We start from the raw sequence: 12,240 nt of genomic DNA, 5'->3' as shown, positions 1-12,240 counted from the left end.
TGTTCCAGCTCCAGTACAGGACCCCTCCTCCAAGCTTCTAGTGCTAATAAGCCCAGCCTCTTGCCTCTGTTTTCCCAGCCCTTGGGGTGGTAGCTGCTTCCTGCAGTTATCTCTGAGATACCTCAGGGTTCCTTTTTGCCCTTTCAGTCTGCTAATACCAGTTTAATTAATTCCCTTTATTAAATTCTCTCTGTTAAAACAACTATGGTGATCAACTTCTTACCTAAATAATGTTTATATAATCAAAAGACTTTCTGGAGTGTATTAACTGTTTTTGGTTTCTTTGGTTAGTTTTACTGTATTTAATTTAAATTAAAGTTCATTGAATTTTTTCCAATTTTGCCTTAATTTTATAATCATTTTTTAAAAACCTATGCTGGTTTCTGTTTTTCTGGTTGGACTCCAATACAGGAAAAAAGCAATTAGGAAAATATGTCAGGTTGAACCTGCTAGTGAAGACAGTTTTCTGGGTAGTTTGATGGAGGATCTATCTTCTCCTTACCTGGGAGAAGCTGAAGAGAAGAACTTTCCATCTATCATGTTCAAATGATAATCCCTAAGGAACTGTGTTCAAGACCTAATTGGAAGTTACCACCAACTTTCCAAGTTATCTACCATTTCTTATATTCTGAGGGGTTGATGTACAGATGAACAGTGGAGGAACATATGTCTTTTAAAAAGCCAGGGATTCCAGATCTCCTGAAGAAAGAGGGTCTTGGCAAGGGAAAGAAGACCCAAATGGAGAAGAGAATACAGCAAAATGAATATACAGAAGGAGTTAAGCAATCTAACTGTTCATAAAGGCCAAAGGGAGGCCCACCACACCCTAAGTTGGGAGGGGGAGGACTATTAAAATCACAGGTGGTTGCAATAACCACACATCCATTCAGTGCTGAATTTCCAATCTTTATCTCCTTACTTTGGGAGGCATTAGTCTTGGGCGAAAAATTGCACTTGCAGCTAATTGCACCTGCAATTACCTACTTCCGGGTGCAATTAGCCACTTGAACCTAATTCTGAGTGTGCAAGTGTTTAATTTCGTATGTGAGGGGGTGATTCCAGATACAGTTAGTTGCGCCCTCAATCTTTGCATCTGCAACTAATTGTGATTAATAAAACGAGTCTTCATGCAAGTCAGGTTGAAGGCCCATATGGTGGACCCTGTTTGGGGAACCAAGAATTGGACAAGTTGCGCTGATAAGACACAAGTTTACTAAAGGGAGCAAAGGGACAAATTATTAGACCTTGTCATTCTTTGGATCTACGGTCACATTATCCATGTCCCCCTTCTACAGCATGTTCCTCCTGGACCACAGAATATGAAGTCAGCCAGTAAGAAGCCTGGCTTCGCAAAGATAACAGAGCAACTCATGCTGACATTGAGGAATGTCCACAAGGCATAGGTCAAAATTGCATTCCAGCCAATTCTCCATTATTTGGGTCAACTCTGATGAGGTTGTTCAAAACACTTAGGTAAGAGACATTAACTGAAGCCCTACTATGTGCTAAGTCATACGGCGAATCCAGAGATTAATAGGCATGGCTCCTGCCTTCGATTTCATGTCAGTTCCACAAATATTTATTGAGTACCTACTATCTGCTTAGCATGTCAAAGTGCTCATGAGCTTACTGGGAAAATGCATTCATTCTGTCTTTCTACAAATATCAATTTATCGAGCCCTCTTGGAATCCACATTCAAGTGGGGAAAACAGATGTTAAAAAACTATTTACACAATTAATGTCTTCGTTACAGGGGCTGTGAGAGTGTACAATTAGGGCCTGCCCTGGGCTGAGAGTTCAAGTTAAGCTTCTCCAAAGAATAGATGCTTGAGCTGAGATTTAAAAGATGACTAGGAGTTACATAGGCAAGGGGCTAGGGAGACAGGGTTCCAGGTGAAGGGAATGAAACTGCAAAGGCTCTGAGGCAGGAAGGAACATGACAACATTAAGAAATGGAAAGATGGGCAGAGTGGCTAGAGAAGAGTAAGGATGCGGGGCTGTGAGGTTTATGTGATAAGTGAGAGGAGGTTCTTCAAAGTACCCAAAACTGTGCCAGTGAAAGAACTGATAATGGTTCTTACCAGAAAGGAGGACATCGTGTGGCCTCTCAATATTAGCCTAGAGGGAATCTTGCTGTGAGATATATGTTTTGTCCCTCTTCCTCTAATCTCACCAATACCAACCTGGACCATGGAAGAGCCAGAAGGAAAATGAGGTAGAGGAAGGATAATATTGCAAATCAACCCCTCCCTCCCAACTGCATGTCCCTGAGCTTAAGCTTATGTAGGTAACTTGGATTTGGAGATGAGCCTGAAGTATTACATTAGACTGGACTGGACTTTTAATACTTGAAAATAAATCTCATTTTCAAAATTGAGGCTGTTCTAATTGTTGGAAGTGATCCAGGAAGCTATGGGGTCTGCATGAGATGTCTCTAAAGGATGGGTTAATAGGGACCCACCTGAGAAGTTGTGAAGGCTGAATGGAAGAGACATCCAGCCTGTTTGTAACTGCACTCCATTGAGATCTGAGAAGGCAGGGAAGGTTCCATAAAGATAAGAAGGACTGGTAGGCTTTAGTAGAGAGGAGGGTGCAGGCATTTCAGGAGAATGATGAGAACACAGGGGATGAAGCCTGCTCTCTGCTGGATGGGAAGTCTTAAGAAGTTGGTCCTGGCTAGAATGGATGGTCTGAGGTACGAGCAGTAGAGCTGGATTAACATGGGGTAAAGTCATATGGAAGGAAGCCTTGAAGGTGGACCAGTAGGAGTAAGGGGTCTCTAGCATCAAACCTGGCTTCTCCTCCACACTCTTAACAAGCACTAAAATGACTCAGTCTAGACTGGGGGGGTTCATATAGGCGACCTCCCTTCCAGGGTTGGAATGAATTTTTCCCCCTTTCTTCTCTGTGTATTGCCCAGTGGGATGGTAAGAAGTTACATTGTGAGGACATTCCCTCCCCATCCCCACCCACTGGCCAGCACTCCTGGCCAAGAAGGAACCTGTGCCATGCAGGTCTTCAAGGACACAGGGAGAAGGGGAGAGTCCCCTCTTTTCCTCCTTTCTCTCTACGGCCGATACTGGCTTGATGTTCCCCAGTTCAGCTACTCCTCCCTCAGCACACAGGAAGACTGTGTTTCCAGCCTCCTTTCCAGTTAGAATAGAGTCATGGACCTGGATTCTAGGCAGGCGGCCAGTGCAGACCTGGCCCCTAAAACATTCAATTCAGCCTTTCACTCATTCTCCCCTCCCAACTCATGAGACTGAAAAGAAATGACTTCAAGATGGTGGAGACATGTGATGGCAAGAATCTGCTTCCCTGCTCAGAGAGGAACCATCAGACCCTCATAAGACATGACACAGGCAGGCTATGCTTGGTTAAGCCACTGAGATGTGGGGTTGTTCATTAGTGTAGCAGAGCCTGGTCTACCTTGACATGGCTGCCCATGCCCAACCCCAGGGTCCCCTACCCTCTTGTTTCCCTCCCTTCTGAACACTTCCCACAACCCCCTTGGCCTCATTCATTTTCGTGCAGCAAAGTATTGACAGCTCTAAAGGTGGGGGAAGAAGATCCACGAAGAAAACACTCAGGCCTTTCTCTTCCTGGAGCACGGTATTGCACTGCCACACCACAGCCTGGGCTGGCCCCTCTTCCTGGAATGCTCCTCCTCCAGATGTTCACTCAGGTGGCTTCTCCTCAGCTGAAATGACCCTTCCTCAGAGAGGCTAGGGGCACCTGCCCAACTTACCATCACAACACTCTGCTTTATTGCCTCAGGGCACTTATCAATCCATGAAATTATCTTATTTGTGTATTGTCTTTCTCCTAGGATGTCACCTCCATGAGAACAAGGTCTAGGTTTCGTATGTTGTTTCTTTAGTGCCAATAACTAGATATGGAGTAAATGAATGAATGGGAGGAGATAAAGATTCTCATTCCAGGTTACCTAGTCTCACTTCCTTTACAAACGAGGAAATTGAGCCCTTTTCCCTAAAAAGAGGAAACAGAGAAGCAGCTAATGCTACTCTACAATGCTAGCTGTTTCTGGAGTGCTGAACTTGGATGTGATTTATTCAAATGAAAACTCTGGGGGAATTGTTTTAGAGGGATCCATAAAACAAATGTCATTTTCACCTGGAGAATTCACCCAACCTTCTAACCAATTTCAAATATAGTTATTTAATGCAGATTTGACAAATTTGAAATCTCTTACACAAAGCCATTTATCATCTAATGTGTGCCTGCCCTGCACCACAGTTTAAGTTATAGCTTTTTAATGGGGTAAAACATTTCTATAAAATCATCAAAATACCTTAAACCAAAACTGCCTATAAGAAATTGATGAGTTTCAAGCATTGATTCAACCCCTGAAAATGTCAACCTTGCCATTGGCACCGTGGGCACTTCTATTAAAAGCAGCTAAGGAGGTATAATGAATATCTAATGAACCATTTTGTATGTCTATGTGGTTTCTTGAATTGGAAATAAATCAATGAGCCTTACAAAATGCATATTTTAGTGGTATATTCATAAACAATAATCTTGTTTTTCTATCATGACTCGAGTGTCATTCTTTTTTATAACACAACTGAAGTTTTAATAATTTATTTTATGTATACATAACCCAGAGCTTAAAGGGAGGGGGCAACCTAGTGCGTGTTAGATTTTTAAAACATCCTTGTGTATGGAAACTATGTGGATCATAAAGGTAAAACCAAAGCACTCAGGATCTAGTAGAAGACACAGGACATGTGAATAATAACTAGTAAACAACGCAGAAACTTCCATGAATACAATACCAGGAGGTAGCCTAGACTGAGTGCCGTGGGCTGAGTAAAGGAAAACAGATGGCGTGAATCCTGCTTTGCAGGCACTGTAGCTGAGCCCATGCCAGCCCTCCTGGCCAGCTCAGCCAGGGACAGCAGTCTCATGGGACCGAAATAAGCTCCCCCAGCAAGAGTGTGGTGTGTTCCCCTGAAGACCTCCCCAACAGCCCTGCCAAAGGGTTCAGCTGGGCTGTCCCACCAGCTTCCTCAGCTGGAAATGGGTGAGTTGCTTTCCCTCCCTTTGGCATGGGCTCAAACCCTATGATCCAAAGCTGCCTCTCTATCTCAGCGACGTCCCTTCCAGAGGCCAAATATAACCATCCCTTTCCCGGCTCACAAAACTTCCAGTCAGACGGCTGTGCACAGTGACAGCCGGCCAAAGAGCGTCTCCCCAGCCCAGCCCACAGCCAAAAATAACAGCCACTTGGTGAGTATGGGCTGAAAATTTTTTTCCCCTTTGTTGGGACTTTGTTTGGAGGTATTTTTGTTTTGGTTTTGAATTTGTTTTGTTTTGTCTTTGTCGTGGAAGTAAACGTAGTAACTGAAGAAGTTGCTACATCAACATCCTACACTAGACTCATGGGTTTAAATCCAGTTGTGGTAGGTCATGGCCAGAAAGATATTCATCTCTTAAATCTCCCCTGTCACCTGTATAAAAGGAGAGTCTAGCAAGCACATCTCCGCCCCACTCTGTCCGGCAGTGCCTCCGGCACAACCATGATCATGCTGGGACCCACCACTCGGATGCCTTTTCTCCTCAGTCTAGCTGGAGTGGCTGGAGTGACTGTAAGAGGCTCATCTATCTGCAGGGCTGGGTGGGGTCGTTTCCACGTTTATACCCATGGTGCACCTGGGCAGCAGTCGGGCCTTGGGCCCCAGAGCTGTCAGTTCAGTGCCCAGTGCAAATACTAAAATGACTTCACTTATTAATTTGTTTCTTCAAAAGTACACAGTGTTCACCGACCGCAAAGCCCACTCTTGATCTGCTTCCTGACACACAAGGCTCAAGTCAACCAGGCCAACGGCCACATCTTGTTAAATCTTACCTAGCAGGCGACACTAAATGGAACAGTGCTAAAGAGATCCAGGCTGGGAAAGACGATTGTCTACTCCATGCCCTATTTCCAAATGCAATGTATAATGAGCAATTGTGCAAAACTATAACCTTCAATTGTTGGAACATCTCTGTACTTTTGTTTTTCAAAGGCAGAAGGTTTTCTGGCATGTTGCTACCTGAAGAAAAAAATTACTCCCTTAATTTCTACATGTGCGTGCATATCACACTGATACATCTCATTTCTTGTCATAGTGCCTTCTCTCCCAGGACCAACAAAGAATTTATGCATGTAATGCATTTATCAGCTCTCATGTGTATGTGTGTGTGTGTGTGTGTGTGTGTGTGTGTGTACATATATATACCCTATGTGCCAGTGTCAAGGATATCTTCTATATTAACAGAAAGCAAGCAACCTCTTGGGTGTTTCTCCACCATGAAATTAACTTTGCATCTTATGCATCAAGTGAGTGAAAAGTGATAACAGGTCCCTGTTCTTTACACAGAACTAAGTACTCATTTATACCAGAAAAGGAGTTGTACTAAGCATTTTATGTTGCATAGTTTCTGAAATTGCTCCCCTCCCTTATTCTTTTCTAAGGAAGGTCTCTATTATTCCAGGGCCATGTAGACAGTAGAGGGAAAATGGCTCCTTAAGTTTCAACTTGCTCTATTCAGGTTGCCTTTTCCTTGCTTCCCCCTCGGAATATTTATCATGCTTGTCATCAAGAACAGCTTCTGAGCACCCAGCAGTGCCAAGCGTGGTACCATGTGCGTGTGTTTGGCAGTCCTCACCTCCACTGCTGTCCACAGGCTACAATTTGGATTTAACCATGGTCATCATTCACACCCTGGTGGCAGCAGCATCTTGGGGTGCTACCAGCAAGATGACAAGCAGCAAGAATGAGGACCAGGGCAGCAGTTGCTATGGGGCAATGTCAGGTGGCTGCACCTGGCTAATGTTGCCTTTCTGCTCCAGCCACTTCTCTCCACCCACCTTTCTCATTTGGAAGGCATGTGTGTCTCATTCATGCCATGAAACAATTGCCAGAATGATACAATCTTAGAGGAAGGGATCTCGAAAACATCTAGTTCGACCTGCTCATTTTAAAGATAAGGAAATGGAAGCCCTGAGGGGTTAAGTTCCTTGGCCAAGCTCATGCAGGTGGCTATTGGCACAGTAATGGCTGGCATCAAGTAACTGAACCCACTTTCTCATGGTCTTTCCACCATACCCATGGCTTTTCAACATTTGTTAGCACAATCCACAGTATGGAATAAATTTTATATTACGACTCACAATATCTACACATATATACAACTAACACAAAAGTCTCACAAAAACAATACCTATCTTTACTATATGAGATATACTTTGGTATTTTCTATGATATATTCATTTTAAAAGAGTCTGGAGATTGCTTGGCAGCATGTATACTAAAATTGGAACAATACAGGGAAGATTAACATGGCCCCTACACAAGGATAACATGCAAATTTTCCCCATATTTTTTTCACATTTACCAAATGTTCCTTTTCTTTCCAGGGATAACATTTATAGGTATACAGTCGAAATAATTTGCATTTTTTCCTAATTAGATACATCTACTGAATGTCTAGGAAGGTGGGGTTGAATTAGATACAGAGAGGGGTGCCTTCCAGCTTGAACCTGTCACGTGCCTGATCAGGAGCAAGCTTATTGCCTGATCTGTCCTTATTTCTGAAAGGCAGAATGATCTAGCAGAGAGAACACTGAGTCTAGTCCCGGCTCCATTATCTTCCAAGTGTGTGACTTGGGGTGAATTTTCTCTGGGTTCTGCTATCTCAACTGCAAGATCAAGCTGTTGTTAATTGACAGAGTTCTGAGAAGTGAACAAAATAATGCAAATGAATGCAATAAAAGCTCTATTCACAAGACTTGTCCTGGAACAGCAATGGTCTTAAATTCTCACATTTCAGAGAAATATGGTGTCTCAAAATATTTCTGGATTCTCATCAAAACACCTGCATAATTTATTATGAATAAATTTGGTGTAATAAAGACAAACTAAACCCTGGAACTGACTCATTTTCAAATGCCTTTGCAGGTGTTAGAGAGGAGGAGTTGACCCTAAATCTTGAAGATGTTCAGCCTCAGAAAAGCAGAAGTCATTGAGGTCAAAGATGACTCTACGCTCTTGAAAGGAAAAGGTGATCAGTTGCAAATTGAAAAACACAATCAAGAAAGGTTACTATTACTGAGTATGAAGAGGAAGAATTGAATGACGTGTTGTAAAACGTTCAGATGCAATAGCCAAGCTGAAGGCTGGTGGGACAAGTGAAAAGAAAGAGTTCTAGGTGTACTCAATGCTGCCTCAATTGTTTTTGAAGAAGGCATCTTTCTAGGAGGTGGTTAGGCTTGGGTTCGGTGTATTCCAGCTTTGGACTCACCAAATCCAATAAAAATTTTAAAAACCAATATACAAATTATTTTTGAAAATATTCAAAATGCTTGCAATGACCTTGCCAAGCGTGACAGTTAGAAGGATCCTTGACAGCTGAGAACATCAGACAAAGCCGTTCAGAAGCTGGTTGTGATGCTCTGCTTGGAGATATGGCTAGGGTAGAAAAAGGCATCACCGGCACTACTAGGGTACTAAGGGCTGCTTCATGGCTGCTACTGCTGTGTGAAACAGAGCAGAAGTTGTAACAAAGATCCTGAAGAGGAGGACCTTGGTGTGGGCAGAGTGGGTGGAGGTGGTGTGGAGGTGGCATGTTCTCATTCCTGAAATAGTGCATTATCACTCTTAATGAACTGTTACAGGAAGCTCAGAGCTGTGTTTCTCACCAATAACCTCAGAAAAATCACTTGAAAAAAAAGACCAAAGAAAAGGTTATGGGTTTCAGTTAGGGGTTTCAGCTGACAAAGTGCATGATGGTTTATGGCTGTCACCGTGTACGCCCACAGATAACATGTTTTGTGTTTTTGAATAAAAAGACATTTGTATGTTCTTTAAAAAAAAAATGCCAGCTATGCTTACAAAATTTATTCCACAACCCACCAAATAGAGCATTTGAAATCAGCACACCCACGGTGGGGAAGGGTGAGCCTTGAGCGTGGGTGATGCTCCCTCTTTCCCCACAGGCTCACCTCCAGCCTTGTCTCATCTTCTCCTCCAACACCTACTCCTATTGCACCCCTCATTCCAGAGTGTTTCCAGTGCCCTCTGGAACCCCTGCTCCCCGGTGAGAAACTCTCCCTTGACTTTAGCCTGGGGGTGAGGAGCATTCCTTTCTCTTCCTGTTTCCTTTGGAGCCTGGCTCTCTCACCCATGCACTGCCCATCCCACTCCACCCCTCCCAGACTCCCAGGGACTGGAGACGGAGAATCTGTGTCCTCCTTACCCCCAGAGACACCATTACTCTTCTGCCTTCATGTAAACCCCTCCTTCTCTCCTCATGTCACCTGTTTACCCACTATTATCCCCAAACCTCCCACTGGCATCTTGGTGGCTCACCACCTTCTTTTCTATCCTAGAGCTTACCATTAACTCAGGCACTTTAAAATCCATGTGGACAACACATCCAGCGTGCTGCCCCCCCTTCATTCCCTCTCTCCCCTGGTTACAAATTTGACTTTGGAATCACCTAGCATTGTCCCACCTAAGGTATCCTCCATCTTCCATCCCCCATTCTGTCCATTTTTCCCCATTCTCTCAGCTCCCTTGTGGTTTGGCTTCCTTCCCCTTCCAGCCTAGACTCTAGGGTCCAGTGCTTCAACCACTCTTTTGACAATACTCTAAACCAGTGGTCACGAATTTATTTCATAATGCACAACCAACAGTGAAACAAGGAAAATAATCAGGCACATATCTCTGACATTCACTCATTCATTCATTCATTCATAAATTACATACATTTCACTATTAAATCAACATTGTCTTCAATTTTAAAACATACCACAAAAATATAAGGGCATAAACAGCCAATATAGTAAGAGCTTCAGTATTCTCTGCCCATTCCTAGTGGATCATCTCACACAGCCCCTGGAGGAAAGCACACCCCAGTCTGAGAACCACAGCCCTAATCCCCATGCCCTCCACTCTCTCTTCCCTCTGTCGCAGCCACCCTGAGAAACCAGCCCTGAACCCCTCTAGCCACGGGCGTCCCATGCTCTGCCAGGTGGCTGCATGACGCGGTGGCACTGGCTGGGTCCCAGGGAGCCTCTGTGGACTTACCCTTCTGCTCAAGGCAATGTCACTGAAAGCCTCAAGAGGTAAAGTCAAGCGTACTGGCAAGAAAACTTCCTTTCTCTCAGTACCACCAGCACCGAGGACAGTGCCTGGCACCTGCCCGCGATCCCCAGTGTTTGCTGCACTGCACTGTGCACACAGGTGGCATTTCCATCACTCCGGCTACATGGTTGTAAAGGCATGAAGAGCACACAGAGAAAGCCCAACAGGTCATGGGTTCCAGCTGGGCACAGGCTTGCTTCTGAAGCTGTATGAGGGTCACTTGCCCCCAGAGCACCGGTCTGGCCACCATGACCCAACAATAGACCAGGCCTTCAGAAGCCAGACACACCGCAGCTGAGCGAGCTCTAATTAGGCCACGTGTGACTGAAGCAGTTTGACTAAAGCCTATCTCACACCTTGACTGTTCCAGGGGGTTGCTATGGAGGCAGGAAATAGGGCCCCTCCAGACAATCTCTTTACCCGCATGCTTGGAGCAGCCTGGGCTCAGGGCACCTCCATTTCCTTCAGAGGCCCCCTCACAGAAGGATTCCTAGGCTATCACAGGGAAGAGGTGGGCAAGAAAGGGACAAATCTTAAAGGAGCAATACCAATGGGGACCAAAGCACTGCTGTCAAAATAAGCACTTAGGAGAGGTGATGTTGAGAGCCAAGGAGATGTGCTGGTGGGCAAACTTTCCTCTTTGGCCAGGAAGGAATCTTTTGCACTCTCTGCCCCTCCCCCACCCCTGCTCACCACCTGGAGATGCATCCCCAGGTAAGCAGTGTCTGTAGAAGGACACATGACAGCTACAGCACTTCCTCAGGAAGGTAAAGATGACTCAGAAAAAATTCCCTCACCTCCTGTCAGTTCTTTTATCTTCTCTTTCTCCCCTTCCCAGTCCAGCGTTTCATAACCAGTGGTCCATGGACATCACCCCTGCATCAGAGTCATTATAGGCCTATTTAAAATGCAGATTCCTGGGTCTCAGACAGATTAAATCAGAAACTTTGAAACTGGAGTCAGGAAATCTGCATTTAAACATTGTTTTGCCTGTTAAAGTTCGAGAACTGCTGAAAAGTTACTTCTCCTCTGTTCTTCCCAACTACACCTTGTTAATCCACAGCCGCTCTCCACCTCACCACCATTCCCTTCTGCCCCTCCACTCCTCAGGCATTCATAGTGAAGCCAACTGGGACTCAGACGGAAGGACCTGGGCAGGAATGAGACCCCCCCTGTGCTCTCACCTTCCTGTGCTGACCATGCGCACCTCCCTTACTGTGCTTTATTTTCATCTACGACATCTCCTCACATGGTTGCTAGAGGCCCCACTTAAATTAACCTGGCCTACTTGTCCCAAATGAATACTGGGCAAGCTGGGGACTTAATACGCTGAACTAAAATAAAGTCACCAGGAGGAAACCAAGTAAATCAGGGAGCTGAAATTTGGCCTAATGTTGATCAAATTTTGGCCCAAACCACCATCTACTAATAGGTCTCTGGTAATAGGCTTGCAAAGATGGAAATGTTAATCAATGCTAAACAAGAGTTACAAATAATAAAGACATGTGCCATCTACTCACCTCCAGGGGATGGGGTGTGAACTTGAGATGACCATGACCATGAAGCGCTTGAAACCCAGAGAAAATTCTCTGAACCATTCTTTCGCTCATAGAATTTCCGTGGCACCAGTCCCCATGCAGCTCTGACAAGTGAGCTATTTTCGTATGTGAACAAGTAGAGTTATTGTTATCTGTGCTCTGAATCAAGGATAAAAAGGAAAGGTGAGAGGGAGAGAGCGGGTGTGAGAGAGAAGACATGGAGGGGAGACGCAGAAATACAGAGGCGCAGGAAGGATGTCAGAAACCAAAAGAAAAGGAGCCAGGTGTTCTTCCCAGAGAGGAAGTAGCCAGCTAGGCAGTTTGAGACTCCAAAGCACCAGGGGACTCCTCAGCAACCACAGGAACAGCCCTCCGTCTGGGCTCACAGGATTCTGGAGCAGCTGAGGGTGATATATGCAAAGGGCTTTGTAAATGGCGAAGTGCTACCCATTCAGGGTGCTAGCTCCCTTTGTGTGACCAAGGAGCTACTGCCCCTTTCCAAAAGCCCTGCCCAAAGACTTGGGACACCACAGACCGAAAGGAAGCT

The 12,240-nt window shown here is 44.9% G+C and overlaps 1 pseudogene; it reads left to right on the top strand.

Annotated features, from left to right (window-relative positions):
- Nucleotides 1–7,299: 7,299 nt before the first annotated feature.
- On the top strand, nucleotides 7,300–7,394 carry LOC114236941 (U6 spliceosomal RNA; annotated as a pseudogene).
- The last annotated feature ends 4,846 nt before the right edge of the window (nucleotides 7,395–12,240 follow it).

This window comes from Balaenoptera acutorostrata, chromosome 2 (genome assembly GCF_949987535.1).
Source record: "Balaenoptera acutorostrata chromosome 2, mBalAcu1.1, whole genome shotgun sequence".
Classification (NCBI taxonomy): Eukaryota; Metazoa; Chordata; class Mammalia; order Artiodactyla; family Balaenopteridae; genus Balaenoptera; species Balaenoptera acutorostrata.
The sequence above is the reverse complement of the archived record's forward strand: the minus strand, read 5'-3'. Positions and strand labels throughout refer to the sequence as shown.